Source organism: Ambystoma mexicanum, chromosome 11 (assembly GCF_040938575.1).
Source record: "Ambystoma mexicanum isolate Mex_15411 chromosome 11, UKY_AmexF1_1, whole genome shotgun sequence".
Lineage (NCBI taxonomy): Eukaryota > Metazoa > Chordata > Amphibia > Caudata > Ambystomatidae > Ambystoma > Ambystoma mexicanum.
The window spans coordinates 388,822,806-388,848,792 of NC_090934.1; positions in this window are offsets into that span (position 1 = coordinate 388,822,806).

A 25,987-nucleotide genomic window follows, 5' to 3' on the forward strand; every position below is an offset into this window, starting at 1 on the left:
TGAAGAACATTTTTAAATGAGAAAGGGGCACCAATAGGCTGTCTTTAACCATTTAATGCCCAAAACCTACATTTTATCACGAAAACGTACCCGGAACAGGCCCGAACAGTACCCTAATATATAAAACAGCAGTAAAACGCACCTGAAAATGATGCAAACACACATGAAGAACTTTTTTAAATGAGAAAGGTGCACCAATATGCTGGCTTTAACCCATTACTGCACAAAACCTAAATTTTATCACGAAAAAGTACACAGTACGGGCCGGAACGCTACCCTAATATATAAAACAGCAGTGAAACTCACCTGAAAATGATGCAAACACACATGAATAACATTTTGAAATGTGAAAGGTGCACCAATATGCTGTCTTTAACCCATTACTGCCCAAAACCTATATTTTATCATGAAAAAGTACCCGGAACGGGCCGCAACACTAACCTAATATTTAAAGTGGCAGCGAAACTCAGCTGAAAATGATGCAAATACACATGAAGAACATTTTGAAATGAGAAAGGTGCACCAATATGCTGTCATTAACCCATTACTGCCCAAAACCTACATTTTATCATGAAAAAGTACTCAGAACGGGCCGGAACACTACCCTAATATATAAAATGAGAGCTAAACTCACCTGAAAATGTTGCAAACACACATGAAGAACATTTTGAAATGAGAAAGGTGCACCAATATACTGCCATTAAACCATTACTGGCCAAAATCTACATTTTATCATGAAAAAGTACCCGGAACGGGCCGGAAGGCTTCCCTAATATATAAAACGGCATTGAAACTCACCTGAAAATGATGCAAACACACATGAAGAACATTTTGAAATGATAAAAGTGCACCAATATGCTGTATTTAACCATTTAATGCCCAAAACCTACATTTTATCACAAAAAAGTACCCGGAACAGGCCAGAACGGTACCGTAACATATAAAATAGCAGCGAAACTCACCTGAAGATGATGCAAACACACATGAAGAACATTTTGAAATGAGAAAGGTGCACCAATATGCTGCCTTTAACCCATTACTGCCCAAAACGTACATTGTATCAAGAAAAAGTACCGGGAACGGGCCTGAACGTTACCCTAATATATAAAACAGCAGATAACTCACCTGAAAATGATGCAAACACACATGAAGAACATTTTGAAATGAGAAAGGTGCACCAATATGCTGTTATTTACTACTTACTGCCCAAAACCTACATTTTATCACGAAAAAGTACCCGGAACGGTCCGGAAACGTACCGTAATATATAAAACAGCAGCGAAACTCACCTGAAAATGATGCAAACACACATGAAGAACATTTTGAAATGATAAAGGTGCACCAATATGCTGTCATTAACCATTTAATGCCCTAAATCTACATTTTATCACGAAAAAGTACCCGGAACAGGCCAGAACGGTACCGTAACATATAAAATAGCAGCGAAACTCACCTGAAGATGATGCAAACACACATGAAGAACATTTTGAAATGAGAAAGGTGCACCAATATGCTGTCTTTCACCCATTACTGCCCAAAACCTACTTTGTATCACGAAAAAGTACCCGGAAATGGCCTGAACGCTACCCTAATATATAAAACAGCAGCGAAACTCACCTGAAAATGATGCAAACACACATGTAGAACATTTTTAAATGAGAAAGGTACACCAATATGCTGTCTTTCACCCATTACTGCCCAAAACCAAACATTTTTCACGAAACGGTACCCAGAAAGGGCCGGAACTCTACCCTAATATATAAAACAGCAGTGAAACTCACCTGAAAATGATGCAAACAGACATGAAGAACATTTTTAAATGAAAAAGGTGCACCAATATGCTGTCATTAACCCATTACTGACCAAAACCTACATTTTATCATGAAAAAGTACTCGGAACGGGCCGGAACACTACCCTAATATATATAATCAGAGATAAACTCACCTGAAAATGTTGCAAACACACATGAAGAACATTTTTAAATGAGAAAGGTGCACCAATAGGCTGTCTTTAACCCATTACTGCCCAAAACCTACATTGTATCACGAAAAAGTACCCGGAACGGGCCTGAACGTTACCCTAATATATAAAACAGCAGATAACTCCCCTGAAAATGATGCAAACACACATGAAGAACATTTTGAAATGAGAAAGGTGCACCAATATGCTGTCTTTAACCCATTACTGCCCAAAACCTACATTGTATCACGAAAAAGTACCCGGAACGGGCCTGAACGTTACCCTAATATATAAAACAGCAGATAACTCCGCTGAAAATGATGCAAACACACATGAAGAACATTTTGAAATGAGAAAGGTGCACCAATATGCTGTCTTTAACCCATTACTGCCCAAAAGCTACATTTTATCACGAAAAAGTACACGGAACGGGCCGGAAAGGTACCGTAATATATAAAACAGCAGTGAAACTCACCTGAAAATGATGCAAACACACATGAAGAACTTTTTTAAATGAGAAAGGTGCACCAATATGCAGTCTTTAACCCATTACTGCCCAAAATCTACATTTTATCACAAAAAAGTACACGGAACGGGCCGGAAAGGTAACGTAATATATAAAACAGCAGTGAAACTCACCTGAAAATGATGCAAACACACATGAAGAACATTTTTAAATGAGAAAGGTGCACCAATAGGCTGTCTTCAACCCATTACTGCCCAAAACCTAAATTTTATCATGAAAAAGTACCCAGAACGGGCCGGAACGCTACCCTAATATATAAAACAGCAGTGAAACTCACCTGAAAATGATGCAAACACACATGAATAACATTTTGAAATCTGAAAGGTGCACCAATATGCTGTCTTTAACCCATTACTGCCCAAAACCTACATTTTATCATGAAAAAGTACACGAAACGGTCCGGAACACTAACCTAATATATAAAATGGCAGCAAAACTCAGCTGAAAATGATGCAAATACACATGAAGAACATTTTGAAATGAGAAAGGTGCACCATTATGCTGTCATTAACCATTTACTGCCCAAACCTACCTTTTATCGCGAAAAAGTACTCGGAACGGGGTGGAACACTACCCTAATATATAAAATGAGAGCTAAACTCACCTGAAAATGTTGCAAACACACATGAAGAACATTTTGAAATGAGAAAGGTGCACCGATATACTGTCATTAACCCATTACTGCCCAAAATCTACATTTTATCACGAAAAAGTACCGGGAACGGGCCGGAACGCTTCCCTAATATATAAAACGGCATTGAAACTCACCTTAAAATGATGCAAACACACATGAAGAACATTTTGAAATGAGAAAGGTGCACCAATATGCTGTCATTAACCATTTAATGCCCAAAACCTACATTTTATCACAAAAAAGTACCCGGAACAGGCCAGAACGGTACCGTAACATATAAGATAGCAGCAAAACTCACCTGAAGATGATGCAAACACACATAAAGAACATTTTGAAATGAGAAAGGTGCACCAATATGCTGTCTTTAACCCATTACTGCCCAAAACCTACATTGTAACACGAAAAAAAGTGCCCGGAACGGGCCTAAACGTTACCCTAATATATAAAACAGCAGATAACTCACCTGAAAATGATGCAAACACACATGAAGAACATTTTGAAATGAGAAAGGTGCACCAATATGCTGTCATTTACCATTTACTGCCCAAAACCTACATCTTATCATGAAAAAGTAACCGGAACGGGCTGGAACGGAACCGTAATATATAAAACAGCAGTGAAACTCACCTGAAAATGATGCAAACACAAATGAATAACATTTTGGAATGATAAAGGTGCACCAATATGCTGTCATTAACCATTTAATGCCCAAAAGCTACATTTTATCACGAAAAGGTACCCGGAACGGGCCGGGACGCTACCCTATTATATAAAACGGCATTGAAACTCACCTGAAAATGATGCAAACACACATGAAGAACATTTTTAAATCAGAAAGGTGCACCAATATGCTGTCTTTAACCCATTACTGCCCAAAACCTACATTGTATAACGAAAAAGTACACGGAACGGACCTGAACGTTACCCTAATATATAAAACAGCAGATAACTCACCTGAAAATGATGCAAACACACATGAAGAACATTTTGAAATGAGAAAGGTGCACCAATATACTGTCATTAACCAATTACTGTCCAAAACCTACATTTTATCACGAAAAAGTACCCAGAACGGGCCGGAAACGTACCGTAATATAAAAAACAGCAGCGAAACTCACCTGAAAATGATGCAAACACACATGAAGAACATTTTTAAATGAGAAAGGTGCACCAATATGCTGTCTTTCACCCATTACTGCCCAAAACCTACATTTTATCACGAAAAAGTAATCGGAACGGGCTGGAACGGTACCGTAATATATAAAACAGCAGTGAAACTCACCTGAAAATGATGCAAACACACATGAAGAACATTTTTAAATGATAAAGGTGCACCAATAGGCTGACTTTAACCCATTACTGCCCAAAACCTACAATTTATCATAAAAAAGTAATCGGAACGGGCTGGAACGGTACCGTAATATATAAAACAGCAGTGAAACTCACCTGAAAATGATGCAAACACACATGAAGAACATTTTTAAATGAGAAAGGTGCACCAATAGGCTGTCTTTAACACATTACTGTCCAAAACCTACATTTTATCATGAAAAAGTAACCGGAACGGGCTGGAACGGAACCGTAATATATTAAACAGCAGTGAAACTCACCTGAAAATGATGCAAACACACATGAAGAACATTTTGAAATGAGAAAGGTGCACGAATATGCTGTCATTAACCATTTAATGCCCAAAACCTACATTTTATCACGAAAAAGTACCCGGAACAGGCCAGAACAGTACCCTAATATATAAAACAGCAGTAAAACGCACCTGAAAATGATGCAAACACACATGAAGAACTTTTTTAAATGAGAAAGGTGCACCAATATGCTGTCTTTAACCCATTACTGCCTAAAATCTACATTTTATCACGAAAAAAAGTACCCCGAACGGGCCGGAAAGGTACCGTAATATATAAAACAGCAGTGAAACTCACCTGAAAATGATGGAAAAACACATGAAGAACATTTTCAAATGAGAAAGGTGCACCAATAGGCTGTCTTTAACCCATTACTGCACAAAACCTAAATTTTATCACGAAAAAGTACACAGCACGGGCCGGAACGCTACCCTAATATATAAAACAGCAGTGAAACTCACCTGAAAATGATGCAAACACACATGAATAACATTTTGAAATGCGAAAGGTGCACCAATATGCTGTCTTTAACCCATTGCTGCCCAAAACCTATATTTTATCATGAAAAAGTACCCGGAACGGGCCGGAACACTAGCCTAATATATAAAATGGCAGCGAAATTCAGCTGAAAATGATGCAAATACACATGAAGAACATTTTGAAATGAGAAAGGTGCACCATTATGCTGTCATTAACCATTTACTGCCCAAACCTACCTTTTATCACGAAAAAGTGCTCGGAACGGGGTGGAACGCTGCCGTAATATTTAAAGTGGCAGCGAAACTCAGCTGAAAATGATGCAAATACACATGAAGAACATTTTGAAATGAGAAAGGTGCACCAATATGCTGTCAATAACCAATTACTGCCCAAAACCGACATTTTATCATGAAAAAGTACTCGGAACGGGCCGGAACACTACCCTAATATATAAAATGAGAGCTAAACTCACCTGAAAATGTTGCAAACACACATGAAGAACTTTTTGAAATGAGAAAGGTGCACCAATATACTGCCATTAAACCATTACTGGCCAAAATCTACATTTTATCATGAAAAAGTACCCAGAACGGGACGGAACGCTTCCCTAATATATAAAACGGCATTGAAACTCACCTGAAAATGATGCAAACACACATGAAGAACATTTTGAAATGATAAAAGTGCACCAATATGCTGTATTTAACTATTTAATGCCCAAAACCTACATTTTATCACAAAAAAGTACCCGGAACAGGCCAGAACGGTACCGTAACATATACAATAGCAGCGAAACTCACCTGAAGATGATGCAAACACACATGAAGAACATTTTGAAATGAGAAAGGTGCACCAATATGCTGCCTTTAACCCATTACTGCCCAAAACGTACATTGTATCACGAAAAAGTACCAGGAACGGGCCGGAACCGTACCGTAATATATAAAACAGCAGAGAAACTCACCTGAAAATGATGCAAACCCACATGTAGAACATTTTTAAATGAGAAAGGTGCACCAATATGCTGTTATTTACTATTTACTGCCCAAAACCTACATTTTATCACGAAAAAGTACCTCGAATGGGCCGGAAACGTACCGTAATATATAAAACAGCAGCGAAACTCACCTGAAAATGATGCAAACACACATGAAGAACATTTTGAAATGAGAAAGGTGCACCAATATGCTGTCATTAACCATTTACTGCCCAAAACCTACATTTTATCACGAAAAAGTACCAGGAACGGGCCGGAACCGTACCGTAATATATAAAACAGCAGAGAAACTCACCTGAAAATGATGCAAACCTACATGTAGAACATTTTTAAATGAGAAAGGTGCACCAATATGCTGTTATTTACTATTTACTGCCCAAAACCTACATTTTATCACGAAAAAGTACCTGGAACGGGCCGGAAACGTACCGTAATATATAAAACAGCAGCGAAACTCACCTGAAAATGATGCAAACACACATGAAGAACATTTTGAAATGAGAAAGGTGCACCAATATGCTGTCTTTCACCCATTACTGCCCAAAACCTACATTGTATCACGAAAAAGTACCCAGAAAGGGCCGGAACGCTACCCTAATATATAAAACAGCAGATAACTCACCTGAAAATGATGCAAACACACATGAAGAACATTTTGAAATGAGAAAGGTGCACCAATATGCTGTCATTAACCATTTACTGCCCAAAACCTACATTTTATCACGAAAAAGTACCAGGAACGGGCCGGAACCGTACCGTAATATATAAAACAGCAGAGAAACTCACCTGAAAATGATGCAAACCCACATGTAGAACATTTTTAAATGAGAAAGGTACACCAATATGCTGTCTTTCACCCAATACTGCCCAAAACCAAAATTTGTTCAAGAAACAGTACCCAGAAAGGGCCGGAACGCTACCCTAATATATAAAACAGCAGATAACTCACCTGAAAATGATGCAAACACACATGTAGAACATTTTTAAATGAGAAAGGTACACCAATATGCTGTCTTTCACCCATTACTGCCCAAAACCAAAATTTTTTCACGAAACAGTACCCAGAAAGGGCCGGAACGCTACCCTAATATATAAAACAGCAGTGAAACTCACCTGAAAATGATGCAAACAGACATTAAGAACATTTTTAAATGAAAAAGGTGCACCAATATGCTGTCATTAACCCATTACTGCCCAAAACCTACATTTTATCATGAAAAAGTACTCGGAACGGGCCGGAACACTACCCTAATATATATAATCAGAGATAAACTCACCTGAAAATGTTGCAAACACACATGAAGAACATTTTTAAATGAGAAAGGTGCACCAATAGGCTGTCTTTAACCCATTACTGCCCAAAACCTACAATTTATCATAAAAAAGTAATCGGAACGGGCTGGAACGGTACCGTAATATATAAAACAGCAGTGAAACTCACCTGAAAATGATGCAAACACACATGAAGAACATTTTTAAATGAGAAAGGGGCACCAATAGGCTGTCTTTAACCATTTAATGCCCAAAACCTACATTTTATCACGAAAACGTACCCGGAACAGGCCCGAACAGTACCCTAATATATAAAACAGCAGTAAAACGCACCTGAAAATGATGCAAACACACATGAAGAACTTTTTTAAATGAGAAAGGTGCACCAATATGCTGGCTTTAACCCATTACTGCACAAAACCTAAATTTTATCACGAAAAAGTACACAGTACGGGCCGGAACGCTACCCTAATATATAAAACAGCAGTGAAACTCACCTGAAAATGATGCAAACACACATGAATAACATTTTGAAATGTGAAAGGTGCACCAATATGCTGTCTTTAACCCATTACTGCCCAAAACCTATATTTTATCATGAAAAAGTACCCGGAACGGGCCGCAACACTAACCTAATATTTAAAGTGGCAGCGAAACTCAGCTGAAAATGATGCAAATACACATGAAGAACATTTTGAAATGAGAAAGGTGCACCAATATGCTGTCATTAACCCATTACTGCCCAAAACCTACATTTTATCATGAAAAAGTACTCAGAACGGGCCGGAACACTACCCTAATATATAAAATGAGAGCTAAACTCACCTGAAAATGTTGCAAACACACATGAAGAACATTTTGAAATGAGAAAGGTGCACCAATATACTGCCATTAAACCATTACTGGCCAAAATCTACATTTTATCATGAAAAAGTACCCGGAACGGGCCGGAAGGCTTCCCTAATATATAAAACGGCATTGAAACTCACCTGAAAATGATGCAAACACACATGAAGAACATTTTGAAATGATAAAAGTGCACCAATATGCTGTATTTAACCATTTAATGCCCAAAACCTACATTTTATCACAAAAAAGTACCCGGAACAGGCCAGAACGGTACCGTAACATATAAAATAGCAGCGAAACTCACCTGAAGATGATGCAAACACACATGAAGAACATTTTGAAATGAGAAAGGTGCACCAATATGCTGCCTTTAACCCATTACTGCCCAAAACGTACATTGTATCAAGAAAAAGTACCGGGAACGGGCCTGAACGTTACCCTAATATATAAAACAGCAGATAACTCACCTGAAAATGATGCAAACACACATGAAGAACATTTTGAAATGAGAAAGGTGCACCAATATGCTGTTATTTACTACTTACTGCCCAAAACCTACATTTTATCACGAAAAAGTACCCGGAACGGTCCGGAAACGTACCGTAATATATAAAACAGCAGCGAAACTCACCTGAAAATGATGCAAACACACATGAAGAACATTTTGAAATGATAAAGGTGCACCAATATGCTGTCATTAACCATTTAATGCCCAAAATCTACATTTTATCACGAAAAAGTACCCGGAACAGGCCAGAACGGTACCGTAACATATAAAATAGCAGCGAAACTCACCTGAAGATGATGCAAACACACATGAAGAACATTTTGAAATGAGAAAGGTGCACCAATATGCTGTCTTTCACCCATTACTGCCCAAAACCTACTTTGTATCACGAAAAAGTACCCGGAAATGGCCTGAACGCTACCCTAATATATAAAACAGCAGCGAAACTCACCTGAAAATGATGCAAACACACATGTAGAACATTTTTAAATGAGAAAGGTACACCAATATGCTGTCTTTCACCCATTACTGCCCAAAACCAAACATTTTTCACGAAACGGTACCCAGAAAGGGCCGGAACTCTACCCTAATATATAAAACAGCAGTGAAACTCACCTGAAAATGATGCAAACAGACATGAAGAACATTTTTAAATGAAAAAGGTGCACCAATATGCTGTCATTAACCCATTACTGACCAAAACCTACATTTTATCATGAAAAAGTACTCGGAACGGGCCGGAACACTACCCTAATATATATAATCAGAGATAAACTCACCTGAAAATGTTGCAAACACACATGAAGAACATTTTTAAATGAGAAAGGTGCACCAATAGGCTGTCTTTAACCCATTACTGCCCAAAACCTACATTGTATCACGAAAAAGTACCCGGAACGGGCCTGAACGTTACCCTAATATATAAAACAGCAGATAACTCCCCTGAAAATGATGCAAACACACATGAAGAACATTTTGAAATGAGAAAGGTGCACCAATATGCTGTCTTTAACCCATTACTGCCCAAAACCTACATTGTATCACGAAAAAGTACCCGGAACGGGCCTGAACGTTACCCTAATATATAAAACAGCAGATAACTCCGCTGAAAATGATGCAAACACACATGAAGAACATTTTGAAATGAGAAAGGTGCACCAATATGCTGTCTTTAACCCATTACTGCCCAAAAGCTACATTTTATCACGAAAAAGTACACGGAACGGGCCGGAAAGGTACCGTAATATATAAAACAGCAGTGAAACTCACCTGAAAATGATGCAAACACACATGAAGAACTTTTTTAAATGAGAAAGGTGCACCAATATGCAGTCTTTAACCCATTACTGCCCAAAATCTACATTTTATCACAAAAAAGTACACGGAACGGGCCGGAAAGGTAACGTAATATATAAAACAGCAGTGAAACTCACCTGAAAATGATGCAAACACACATGAAGAACATTTTTAAATGAGAAAGGTGCACCAATAGGCTGTCTTCAACCCATTACTGCCCAAAACCTAAATTTTATCATGAAAAAGTACCCAGAACGGGCCGGAACGCTACCCTAATATATAAAACAGCAGTGAAACTCACCTGAAAATGATGCAAACACACATGAATAACATTTTGAAATCTGAAAGGTGCACCAATATGCTGTCTTTAACCCATTACTGCCCAAAACCTACATTTTATCATGAAAAAGTACACGAAACGGTCCGGAACACTAACCTAATATATAAAATGGCAGCAAAACTCAGCTGAAAATGATGCAAATACACATGAAGAACATTTTGAAATGAGAAAGGTGCACCATTATGCTGTCATTAACCATTTACTGCCCAAACCTACCTTTTATCGCGAAAAAGTACTCGGAACGGGGTGGAACACTACCCTAATATATAAAATGAGAGCTAAACTCACCTGAAAATGTTGCAAACACACATGAAGAACATTTTGAAATGAGAAAGGTGCACCGATATACTGTCATTAACCCATTACTGCCCAAAATCTACATTTTATCACGAAAAAGTACCGGGAACGGGCCGGAACGCTTCCCTAATATATAAAACGGCATTGAAACTCACCTTAAAATGATGCAAACACACATGAAGAACATTTTGAAATGAGAAAGGTGCACCAATATGCTGTCATTAACCATTTAATGCCCAAAACCTACATTTTATCACAAAAAAGTACCCGGAACAGGCCAGAACGGTACCGTAACATATAAGATAGCAGCAAAACTCACCTGAAGATGATGCAAACACACATAAAGAACATTTTGAAATGAGAAAGGTGCACCAATATGCTGTCTTTAACCCATTACTGCCCAAAACCTACATTGTAACACGAAAAAAAGTGCCCGGAACGGGCCTAAACGTTACCCTAATATATAAAACAGCAGATAACTCACCTGAAAATGATGCAAACACACATGAAGAACATTTTGAAATGAGAAAGGTGCACCAATATGCTGTCATTTACCATTTACTGCCCAAAACCTACATCTTATCATGAAAAAGTAACCGGAACGGGCTGGAACGGAACCGTAATATATAAAACAGCAGTGAAACTCACCTGAAAATGATGCAAACACAAATGAATAACATTTTGGAATGATAAAGGTGCACCAATATGCTGTCATTAACCATTTAATGCCCAAAAGCTACATTTTATCACGAAAAGGTACCCGGAACGGGCCGGGACGCTACCCTATTATATAAAACGGCATTGAAACTCACCTGAAAATGATGCAAACACACATGAAGAACATTTTTAAATCAGAAAGGTGCACCAATATGCTGTCTTTAACCCATTACTGCCCAAAACCTACATTGTATAACGAAAAAGTACACGGAACGGACCTGAACGTTACCCTAATATATAAAACAGCAGATAACTCACCTGAAAATGATGCAAACACACATGAAGAACATTTTGAAATGAGAAAGGTGCACCAATATACTGTCATTAACCAATTACTGTCCAAAACCTACATTTTATCACGAAAAAGTACCCAGAACGGGCCGGAAACGTACCGTAATATAAAAAACAGCAGCGAAACTCACCTGAAAATGATGCAAACACACATGAAGAACATTTTTAAATGAGAAAGGTGCACCAATATGCTGTCTTTCACCCATTACTGCCCAAAACCTACATTTTATCACGAAAAAGTACCCGGAACAGGCCAGAACAGTACCCTAATATATAAAACAGCAGTAAAACGCACCTGAAAATGATGCAAACACACATGAAGAACTTTTTTAAATGAGAAAGGTGCACCAATATGCTGTCTTTAACCCATTACTGCCTAAAATCTACATTTTATCACGAAAAAGTACCCCGAACGGGCCGGAAAGGTACCGTAATATATAAAACAGCAGTGAAACTCACCTGAAAATGATGGAAAAACACATGAAGAACATTTTCAAATGAGAAAGGTGCACCAATAGGCTGTCTTTAACCCATTACTGCACAAAACCTAAATTTTATCACGAAAAAGTACACAGCACGGGCCGGAACGCTACCCTAATATATAAAACAGCAGTGAAACTCACCTGAAAATGATGCAAACACACATGAATAACATTTTGAAATGCGAAAGGTGCACCAATATGCTGTCTTTAACCCATTACTGCCCAAAACCTATATTTTATCATGAAAAAGTACCCGGAACGGGCCGGAACACTAGCCTAATATATAAAATGGCAGCGAAATTCAGCTGAAAATGATGCAAATACACATGAAGAACATTTTGAAATGAGAAAGGTGCACCATTATGCTGTCATTAACCATTTACTGCCCAAACCTACCTTTTATCACGAAAAAGTGCTCGGAACGGGGTGGAACGCTGCCGTAATATTTAAAGTGGCAGCGAAACTCAGCTGAAAATGATGCAAATACACATGAAGAACATTTTGAAATGAGAAAGGTGCACCAATATGCTGTCAATAACCAATTACTGCCCAAAACCGACATTTTATCATGAAAAAGTACTCGGAACGGGCCGGAACACTACCCTAATATATAAAATGAGAGCTAAACTCACCTGAAAATGTTGCAAACACACATGAAGAACATTTTGAAATGAGAAAGGTGCACCAATATACTGCCATTAAACCATTACTGGCCAAAATCTACATTTTATCATGAAAAAGTACCCAGAACGGGACGGAACGCTTCCCTAATATATAAAACGGCATTGAAACTCACCTGAAAATGATGCAAACACACATGAAGAACATTTTGAAATGATAAAAGTGCACCAATATGCTGTATTTAACTATTTAATGCCCAAAACCTACATTTTATCACAAAAAAGTACCCGGAACAGGCCAGAACGGTACCGTAACATATACAATAGCAGCGAAACTCACCTGAAGATGATGCAAACACACATGAAGAACATTTTGAAATGAGAAAGGTGCACCAATATGCTGCCTTTAACCCATTACTGCCCAAAACGTACATTGTATCACGAAAAAGTACCAGGAACGGGCCGGAACCGTACCGTAATATATAAAACAGCAGAGAAACTCACCTGAAAATGATGCAAACCCACATGTAGAACATTTTTAAATGAGAAAGGTGCACCAATATGCTGTTATTTACTATTTACTGCCCAAAACCTACATTTTATCACGAAAAAGTACCTCGAATGGGCCGGAAACGTACCGTAATATATAAAACAGCAGCGAAACTCACCTGAAAATGATGCAAACACACATGAAGAACATTTTGAAATGAGAAAGGTGCACCAATATGCTGTCATTAACCATTTACTGCCCAAAACCTACATTTTATCACGAAAAAGTACCAGGAACGGGCCGGAACCGTACCGTAATATATAAAACAGCAGAGAAACTCACCTGAAAATGATGCAAACCTACATGTAGAACATTTTTAAATGAGAAAGGTGCACCAATATGCTGTTATTTACTATTTACTGCCCAAAACCTACATTTTATCACGAAAAAGTACCTGGAACGGGCCGGAAACGTACCGTAATATATAAAACAGCAGCGAAACTCACCTGAAAATGATGCAAACACACATGAAGAACATTTTGAAATGAGAAAGGTGCACCAATATGCTGTCTTTCACCCATTACTGCCCAAAACCTACATTGTATCACGAAAAAGTACCCGGAAATGGCCTGAACGTTACCCTAATATATAAAACAGCAGATAACTCACCTGAAAATGATGCAAACACACATGAAGAACATTTTGAAATGAGAAAGGTGCACCAATATGCTGTCATTAACCATTTACTGCCCAAAACCTACATTTTATCACGAAAAAGTACCAGGAACGGGCCGGAACCGTACCGTAATATATAAAACAGCAGAGAAACTCACCTGAAAATGATGCAAACCCACATGTAGAACATTTTTAAATGAGAAAGGTACACCAATATGCTGTCTTTCACCCAATACTGCCCAAAACCAAAATTTGTTCAAGAAACAGTACCCAGAAAGGGCCGGAACGCTACCCTAATATATAAAACAGCAGATAACTCACCTGAAAATGATGCAAACACACATGAAGAACATTTTTAAATGAAAAAGGTGCACCAATATGCTGTCATTAACCCATTACTGCCCAAAACCTACATTTTATCATGAAAAAGTACTCGGAACGGGCCGGAACACTACACTAATATATATAATCAGAGATGAACTCACCTGAAAATGTTGCAAACCCACATGAAGAACATTTTGAAATGAGAAAGGTGCACCAATATACTGTCATTAACCCATTACTGCCCAAAATCTACATTTTATCACGAAAAAGTACACGGAACGGGCCTGAACATTACCCTAATATATAAAACAGCAGATAACTCACCTGAAAATGATGCAAACACACATGAAGAACATTTTGAAATGATGAAGGTGCACCAATATGCTGTCATTAACCATTTAATGCCCAAAACCTACATTTTATCATGAAAAAGTACCCGGAACAGGCCAGAACGGTACCGTAACATATAAAATAGCAGCGAAACTCACCTGAAAATGATGCAAACCCACATGTAGAACATTTTTAAATGAGAAAGGTACACCAATATGCTGTCTTTCACCCAATACTGCCCAAAACCAAAATTTGTTCAAGAAACAGTACCCAGAAAGGGCCGGAACGCTACCCTAATATATAAAACAGCAGTGAAACTCACCTGAAAATGATGCAAACAGACATGAAGAACATTTTTAAATGAAAAACGTGCACCAATATGCTGTCATTAACCCATTACTGCCCAAAACCTACATTTTATCATGAAAAAGTACTCGGAACGGGCCGGAACACTACACTAATATATATAATCAGAGATGAACTCACCTGAAAATGTTGCAAACCCACATGAAGAACATTTTGAAATGAGAAAGGTGCACCAATATACTGTCATTAACCCATTACTGCCCAAAATCTACATTTTATCACGAAAAAGTACACGGAACGGGCCTGAACGTTACCCTAATATATAAAACAGCAGATAACTCACCTGAAAATGATGCAAACACACATGAAGAACATTTTGAAATGATAAAGGTGCACCAATATGCTGTCATTAACCATTTAATGCCCAAAACCTACATTTTATCATGAAAAAGTACCCGGAACAGGCCAGAACGGTACCGTAACATATAAAATAGCAGCGAAACTCACCTGAAGATGATGCAAACACACATGAAGACCATTTTGAAATGAGAAAGGTGCACCAATAGGCTGTCTTTAACCCATTACTGCCCAAAACCTAAATTTTATCATGAAAAAGTACCCAGAACGGGCCGGAACGCTACCCTAATATATAAAACAGCAGTGAAACTCACCTGAAAATGATGCAAACACACATGAATAACATTTTGAAATCTGAAAGGTGCACCAATATGCTGTCTTTAACCCATTACTGCCCAAAACCTACATTTTATCATGAAAAAGTACCCGGAACGGTCCGGCACACTAACCTAATATATAAAATGGCAGCAAAACTCAGCTGAAAATGATGCAAATACACATGAAGAACATTTTGAAATGAGAAAGGTGCACCATTATGCTGTCATTAACCATTTACTGCCCAAACCTACCTTTTATCACGAAAAAGTACTCGGAACGGGGTGGAACGCTACCGTAATATTTAAAATGGCAGCGGAAATCAGCTAAAAATGATGCAAATACACATGAAGAACATTTTGAAATGAGAAAGGTGCACCAATATGCTGTCTTTAACCCATTACTGCCCAAAAGCTACATTTTATCACGAAAAAGTACACGGAACGGGCCGGAAAGGTACCGTAATATATAAAACAGCAGTGAAACTCACCTGAAAATGATGCAAACACACATGAAGAACTTTTTTAAATGAGAAAGGTGCACCAATATGCTGTCTTTAACCCATTACTGCCCAAAATCTACATTTTATCACAAAAAAGTACACGGAACGGGCCGGAAAGGTACCGTAATATATAAAACAGCAGTGAAACTCACCTGAAAATGATGCAAACACACATGAAGAACATTTTTAAATGAGAAAGGTGCACCAATAGGCTGTCTTTAACCCATTACTGCCCAAAACCTAAATTTTATCATGAAAAAGTACCCAGAACGGGCCGGAACGCTACCCTAATATATAAAACAGCAGTGAAACTCACCTGAAAATGATGCAAACACACATGAATAACATTTTGAAATCTGAAAGGTGCACCAATATGCTGTCTTTAACCCATTACTGCCCAAAACCTACATTTTATCATGAAAAAGTACCCGGAACGGTCCGGCACACTAACCTAATATATAAAATGGCAGCAAAACTCAGCTGAAAATGATGCAAATACACATGAAGAACATTTTGAAATGAGAAAGGTGCACCATTATGCTGTCATTAACCATTTACTGCCCAAACCTACCTTTTATCACGAAAAAGTACTCGGAACGGGGTGGAACGCTACCGTAATATTTGAAATGGCAGCGAAAATCAGCTAAAAATGATGCAAATACACATGAAGTACATTTTGAAATGAGAAAGGTGCACCAATATGCTGTCTTTAACCCATTACTGCCCAAAAGCTACATTTTATCACGAAAAAGTACACGGAACGGGCCGGAAAGGTACCGTAATATATAAAACAGCAGTGAAACTCACCTGAAAATGATGCAAACACACATGAAGAACTTTTTTTAAATGAGAAAGGTGCACCAATATGCTGTCTTTAACCCATTACTGCCCAAAATCTACATTTTATCACAAAAAAGTACACGGAACGGGCCGGAAAGGTACCGTAATATATAAAACAGCAGTGAAACTCACCTGAAAATGATGCAAACACACATGAAGAACATTTTTAAATGAGAAAGGTGCACCAATAGGCTGTCTTTAACCCATTACTGCCCAAAACCTAAATTTTATCATGAAAAAGTACCCAGAACGGGCCGGAACGCTACCCTAATATATAAAACAGCAGTGAAACTCACCTGAAAATGATGCAAACACACATGAATAACATTTTGAAATCTGAAAGGTGCACCAATATGCTGTCTTTAACCCATTACTGCCCAAAACCTACATTTTATCATGAAAAAGTACCCGGAACGGTCCGGCACACTAACCTAATATATAAAATGGCAGCAAAACTCAGCTGAAAATGATGCAAATACACATGAAGAACATTTTGAAATGAGAAAGGTGCACCATTATGCTGTCATTAACCATTTACTGCCCAAACCTACCTTTTATCACGAAAAAGTACTCGGAACGGGGTGGAACGCTACCGTAATATTTGAAATGGCAGCGAAAATCAGCTAAAAATGATGCAAATACACATGAAGAACATTTTGAAATGAGAAAGGTGCACCAATATGCTGTCTTTAACCCATTACTGCCCAAAAGCTACATTTTATCACGAAAAAGTACACGGAACGGGCCGGAAAGGTACCGTAATATATAAAACAGCAGTGAAACTCACCTGAAAATGATGCAAACACACATGAAGAACTTTTTTAAATGAGAAAGGTGCACCAATATGCTGTCTTTAACCCATTACTGCCCAAAATCTACATTTTATCACAAAAAAGTACACGGAACGGGCCGGAAAGGTACCGTAATATATAAAACAGCAGTGAAACTCACCTGAAAATGATGCAAACACACATGAAGAACATTTTTAAATGAGAAAGGTGCACCAATAGGCTGTCTTTAACCCATTACTGCCCAAAACCTAAATTTTATCATGAAAAAGTACCCAGAACGGGCCGGAACGCTACCCTAATATATAAAACAGCAGTGAAACTCACCTGAAAATGATGCAAACACACATGAATAACATTTTGAAATCTGAAAGGTGCACCAATATGCTGTCTTTAACCCATTACTGCCCAAAACCTACATTTTATCATGAAAAAGTACCCAAAACGGTCCGGAACACTAACCTAATATATAAAATGGCAGCAAAACTCAGCTGAAAATGATGCAAATACACATGAAGAACATTTTGAAATGAGAAAGGTGCACCAATATGCTGTCATTAACCCATTAATGCCCGAAACCTACATTTTATCATGAAAAAGTACTCGGAACGGGCCGGAACACTACCCTAATATATAAAATGAGAGCTAAACTCACCTGAAAATGTTGCAAACACACATGAAGAACATTTTGAAATGAGAAAGGTGCACCGATATACTGTCATTAACCCATTACTGCCCAAAATCTACATTTTATCACGAAAAAGTACCGGGAACGGGCCGGAACGCTTCCCTAATATATAAAACGGCATTGAAACTCACCTTAAAATGATGCAAACACACATGAAGAACATTTTGAAATGAGAAAGGTGCACCAATATGCTGTCATTAACCATTTAATGCCCAAAACCTACATTTTATCACAAAAAAGTACCCGGAACAGGCCAGAACGGTACCGTAACATATAAGATAACAGCAAAACTCACCTGAAGATGATGCAAACACACATAAAGAACATTTTGAAATGAGAAAGGTGCACCAATATGCTGCCTTTAACCCATTACTGCCCAAAACCTACATTGTAACACGAAAAAAAGTGCCCGGAACGGGCCTAAACGTTACCCTAATATATAAAACAGCAGATAACTCACCTGAAAATGATGCAAACACACATGAAGAACATTTTGAAATGAGAAAGGTGCACCAATATGCTGTCATTTACCATTTACTGCCCAAAACCTACATCTTATCATGAAAAAGTAACCGGAACGGGCTGGAACGGAACCGTAATATATAAAACAGCAGCGAAACTCACCTGAAAATGATGCAAACCCAAATGAATAACATTTTGGAATGATAAAGGTGCACCAATATGCTGTCATTAACCATTTAATGCCCAAAAGCTACATTTTATCACGAAAAGGTACCCGGAACGGGCCGGGACGCTACCCTATTATATAAAACGGCATTGAAACTCACCTGAAAATGATGCAAACACACATGAAGAACATTTTTAAATCAGAAAGGTGCACCAATATGCTGTCATTAACCAATTACTGTCCAAAACCTACATTTTATCACGAAAAAGTACCCGGAACAGGCCGGAAACGTACCGTAATATAAAAAACAGCAGCGAAACTCACCTGAAAATGATGCAAACACACATGAAGAACATTTTTAAATGAGAAAGGTGCACCAATATGCTGTCTTTCACCCATTACTGCCCAAAACCTACATTTTATCACGAAAAAGTAATCGGAACGGGCTGGAACGGTACCGTAATATATAAAACAGCAGTGAAACTCACCTGAAAATGATGCAAACACACATGAAGAACATTTTTAAATGATAAAGGTGCACCAATAGGCTGTCTTTAACCCATTACTGCCCAAAACCTACAATTTATCATAAAAAAGTAATCGGAACGGGCTGGAACGGTACCGTAATATATAAAACAGCAGTGAAACTCACCTGAAAATGATGCAAACACACATGAAGAACATTTTTAAATGAGAAAGGTGCACCAATAGGCTGTCTTTCACACATTACTGTCCAAAACCTACATTTTATCATGAAAAAGTAACCGGAACGGGCTGGAACGGAACCGTAATATATTAAACAGCAGTGAAACTCACCTGAAAATGATGCAAACACACATGAAGAACATTTTGAAATGAGAAAGGTGCACGAATATGCTGTCATTAACCATTTAATGCCCAAAACCTACATTTTATCACGAAAAAGTACCCGGAACAGGCCAGAACAGTACCCTAATATATAAAACAGCAGTAAAACGCACCTGAAAATGATGCAAACACACATGAAGAACATTTTCAAATGAGAAAGGTGCACCAATATGCTGTCTTTAACCCATTACTGCCTAAAATCTACATTTTATCACGAAAAAGTACCCGGAACGGGCCGGAACGCTACCCTAATATATAAAACAGCAGTGAAACTCACCTGAAAATGATGCAAACACACATGAATAACATTTTGAAATGTGAAAGGTGCACCAATATGCTGTCTTTAACCCATTACTGCCCAAAACCTATATTTTATCATGAAAAAGTACCCGGAACGGGCCGGAACACTAACCTAATATATAAAATGGCAGCGAAATTCAGCTGAAAATGATGCAAATACACATGAAGAACATTTTGAAATGAGAAAGGTGCACCATTATGCTGTCATTAACCATTTACTGCCCAAACCTACCTTTTATCACGAAAAAGTGCTCGGAACGGGGTGGAACGCTACCGTAATATTTAAAGTGGCAGCGAAACTCGGCTGAAAATGATGCAAATACACATGAAGAACATTTTGAAATGAGAAAGGTGCACCAATATACTGCCATTAAACCATTACTGGCCAAAATCTACATTTTATCATGAAAAAGTACCCAGAACGGGACGGAACGCTTCCCTAATATATAAAACGGCATTGAAACTCACCTGAAAATGATGCAAACACACATGAAGAACATTTTGAAATGATAAAAGTGCACCAATATGCTGTATTTAACCATTTATTGCCCAAAACCTACATTTTATCACAAAAAAGTACCCGGAACAGGCCAGAACGGTACCGTAACATATAAAATAGCAGCGAAACTCACCTGAAGATGATGCAAACACACATGAAGAACATTTTGAAATGAGAAAGGTGCACCAATATGCTGCCTTTAACCCATTACTGCCCAAAACGTACATTGTATCACGAAAAAGTACCAGGAACGGGCCGGAACCGTACCGTAATATATAAAACAGCAGAGAAACTCACCTGAAAATGATGCAAACCCACATGTAGAACATTTTTAAATGAGAAAGGTGCACCAATATGCTGTTATTTACTATTTACTGCCCAAAACCTACATTTTATCACGAAAAAGTACCTGGAACGGGCCGGAAACGTACCGTAATATATAAAACAGCAGCGAAACTCACCTGAAAATGATGCAAACACACAAGAAGAACATTTTGAAATGATAAAGGTGCACCAATATGCTGTCATTAACCATTTAAAGCCCAAAATCTACATTTTATCACGAAAAAGTACCCGGAACAGGCCAGAACGGTACCGTAACATATAAAATAGCAGCGAAACTCACCTGAAGATGATGCAAACACACATGAAGAACATTTTGAAATGAGAAAGGTGCACCAATATGCTGTCTTTCACCCATTACTGCCCAAAACCTACATTGTATCACGAAAAAGTACCCGGAAATGGCCTGAACGTTACCCTAATATATAAAACAGCAGATAACTCACCTGAAAATGATGCAAACACACATGAAGAACATTTTGAAATGAGAAAGGTGCACCAATATGCTGTCATTAACCATTTACTGCCCAAAACCTACATTTTATCACGAAAAAGTACAAGGAACGGGCCGGAACCGTACCGTAATATATAAAACAGCAGAGAAACTCACCTGAAAATGATGCAAACCCACATGTAGAACATTTTTAAATGAGAAAGGTACACCAATATGCTGTCTTTCACCCATTACTGCCCAAAACCAAAATTTTTTCAAGAAACAGTACCCAGAAAGGGCCGGTACGCTACCCTAATATATAAAACAGCAGTGAAACTCACCTGAAAATGATGCAAACAGACATGAAGAACATTTTTAAATGAGAAAGGTGCACCAATATGCTCTCTTTAACCCATTGCTACCCAAAACCTACATTTTATCACAAAAAAGTACCCGGAACGGGCCGGAACCTTACCCTACTATATAAAACAGAAGTGAAACTCACCTGAAAATGATGCAAAAGCACATGAAGAACATTTTGAAATGAGAAAGGTGCACCAATATGCTGTCATTAACCATTTACTGCCCAAACCTACATTTTATCACAAAAAAGTACCCGGAACGGGCCGGAACACTACCCTAATATATAAAATGGCAGCGAAACTCCCCTGAAAATGATGCAAACACGTATGAAGAACATTTTGAAATGAGAAAGGTGCACCAATATGCTGTCATTAACCATTTGCTGCCCAAAACCTACATTTTATCAGGAAAACGTACCTGGAACGGACCGGAATGCTACCCTAATATATAAAACGGCAGCAAAACTCACCTGAAAATGATGCAAACACACATGAAGAACATTTTTAAATGAGAAAAGTGCACCAATATGCTGTCATTAACCCATTACTGCCCAAAACTTACATTTTATCACGAAAAAGTACACAGAACGGGCCGGAACACTACCCTAATATATAAAACGGCAGCAAAACTCACCTGAAAATGTTGCAAACACACATGAAAAACATTTTGAAATGAGAAAGGTGCACCAATATGCTGTCAATAACCCATTACTGCCCATAATTTCCATTTTATCACGAAAAAGTACCCGGAACGGACCGGAACGCTTGCCATTATATAAAACGGCAGTGAAACTGACCTGAAAATGATGCAAGCAGACATGAAGAACATTTTTAAATGAGAAAGGTGCACCAATATGCTGTCATTAACCCATTACTGCCCAAAATCTACATTTTATCACAAAAAAGTACCCTAAACGGGCCCGAACGCTACCCTACTATATAAAACAGAAGTGAAACTCACCTGAAAATGATGCAAAAGCACATGAAGAACATTTTGAAATGAGAAAGGTGCACCAATATGCTGTCATTAACCATTTACTGCCCAAACCTACATTTTATCACAAAAAAGTACCCGGATCGGGCCGGAACACTACCCTAATATATAAAATGGCAGCAAAACTCCCCTGAAAATGATGCAAACACGTATGAAGAACACTTTGAAATGAGAATGGTGCAACAATATGCTTTTATTAACCATTTACTGCCCAAAACCTACATTTTATCACGACAAAGTACACGGAACGGGCCGGAAAAAACACTAACCTAATATATAAAATAGCAGTGAAACTCACCTGAAAATGATGCAAACACACATGAAAAACATTCTGAAATGAGAAAGGTGCACCAATATGCTGTTATTAACCCATTACTGCCCAAAATCTACATTTTATCACAAAAAAGTACCCGGAACGGGCCGGAACACTACCTTAATATACAAAACGGCAGTGAAACTCACATGAAAATGATGCAAACACACAAGAGGAACATTTTTAAATGAGAAAGGTGCACCAATATGCTGTCATTAACCATTTACTGACCAAACCTACATTTTATCACAAAAAAGTACCTAGAACGGGCCGGAACACTACCCTAATATATAAAACGGTTGTCTAACTCACATAAAAATGATGCAAAAACATATGAAGAACATTTTGAAATGTGAAAGGTGCACCAATATGTTGTCATTAACCATTTACTGCCCAAAACCTACATTTTATCACGACAAAGTACCCGGAACGGGCCGGAACGCTAACCTAATATATAAAATGGCAGTGAAACTCACCTGAAAATGATGCAAACACACATGAAAAACATTTTGAAATGAGAAAGGTGCACCAATATGCTGTCATTAACCAATTACTGTCCAAAACCTACACTTTATCACAATAAAGTACACAGATCAGGCCGGAACGCTTCCCTAATATATAAAACGGCAGTGTAACTCACCTGAAAATGATGCAAACAAACATGAAGAACATTTTGAAATGAGAAAGGTGCACCAATATGCTGTCATTAACCATTTACTGCACAAAACCTACATTTTATCACGAAAAAGTACCTGGATCAGGCCGGAACGCTTCCCTAATATATAAAATGGCAATGTAACTCACCTGAAAATGATGCAAACACACATGAAGAACATTTTGAAATGAGAAAGGTGCACCAATATGCTGTCATTAACCATTTACTGCCCAAAACCTACATTTTATCAGGAAAACGTACCCGGAACGGGCCGGAATGCTACCCTAATATATAAAACGGCAGCAAAACTCACCTGAAAATGATGCAAACACACATGAAGAACATTTTTAAATGAGAAAGGTGCACCAATATGCTGTCATTAACCCATTACTGCCCAAAACTTACATTTTATCACGAAAAAGTACACAGAACGGGCCGGAACACTACCCTAATATATAAAACGGCAGCAAAACTCACCTGAAAATGTTGCAAACACACATGAAAAACATTTTGAAATGAGAAAGGTGCACCAATATGCTGTCAATAACCTATTACTGCCCATAATCTACATTTTATCACGAAAAAGTACCCGGAACGGACCGGAACGCTTCCCATTATATAAAACGGCAGTGAAACTGCCCTGAAAATGATGCAAACACACATGAAGAACATTTTTAAATGAGAAAGGTGCACCAATATGCTCTCTTTAACCCATTACTACCCAAAACCTACATTTTATCACAAAAAAGTACCCGGAACGGGCCGGAACGCTACCCTACTATATAAAACAGAAGTGAAACTCACCTGAAAATGATGCAAAAGCACATGAAGAACATTTTGAAATGAGAAAGGTGCACCAATATGCTGTCATTAACCATTTACTGCCCAAACCTACATTTTATCACAAAAAAGTACCCGGAACGGGCCGGAACACTACCCTAATATATAAAATGGCAGCAAAACTCCCCTGAAAATGATGCAAACACGTATGAAGAACATTTTGAAATGAGAATGGTGCAACAATATGCTTTTATTAACCATTTACTGCACAAAACCTACATTTTATCACGAAAAAGTACCTGGATCAGGCCGGAACGCTTCCCTAATATATAAAATGGCAATGTAACTCACCTGAAAATGATGCAAACACACATGAAGAACATTTTGAAATGAGAAAGGTGCACCAATATGCTGTCATTAACCATTTACTGCCCAAAACCTACATTTTATCAGGAAAACGTACCCGGAACGGGCCGGAATGCTACCCTAATATATAAAACGGCAGCAAAACTCACCTGAAAATGATGCAAACACACATGAAGAACATTTTTAAATGAGAAAGGTGCACCAATATGCTGTCATTAACCCATTACTGCCCAAAACTTACATTTTATCATGAAAAAGTACACAGAACGGGCCGGAACACTACCCTAATATATAAAACAGCAGCAAAACTCACCTGAAAATGTTGCAAGCAGACATGAAGAACATTTTGAAATGAGAAAGGTGCACCAATATGCTGTCATTAACCATTTACTGCCCAAAACCTACATTTTATCACGAAAAAGTACCCTGAACGGACCGGAACGCTTCCCATTATATAAAACGGCAGTGAAACTGCCCTGAAAATGATGCAAACACACATGAAGAACATTTTTAAATGAGGAAGGTGCACCAATATGCTCTCTTTAACCCATTACTACCCAAAACCTACATTTTATCACAAAAAAGTACCCGGAACGGTCCGGAACACTACCGTAATATATAAAATGGCAGTGAAACGCACCTGAAAATGATGAAAACACACATGAAGAAATTTTGAAATGAGAAAGGTGAACCAATATGCTGTCATTAACCCATTACTGCCCAAAATCTACATTTTATCATAAAAAAATACCCAGAACGGGCCTGAACGCTACCCTACTATATAAAACGGAAGTGAAACTCATCTGAAAATGATGCAAACACACATGAATAACATTTTGAAATGAGACAGGGTCACCAATATGCTGTTATTAACCCATTACTACCCATAATCTACATTTTATCATGAAAAAGTATCTGGAA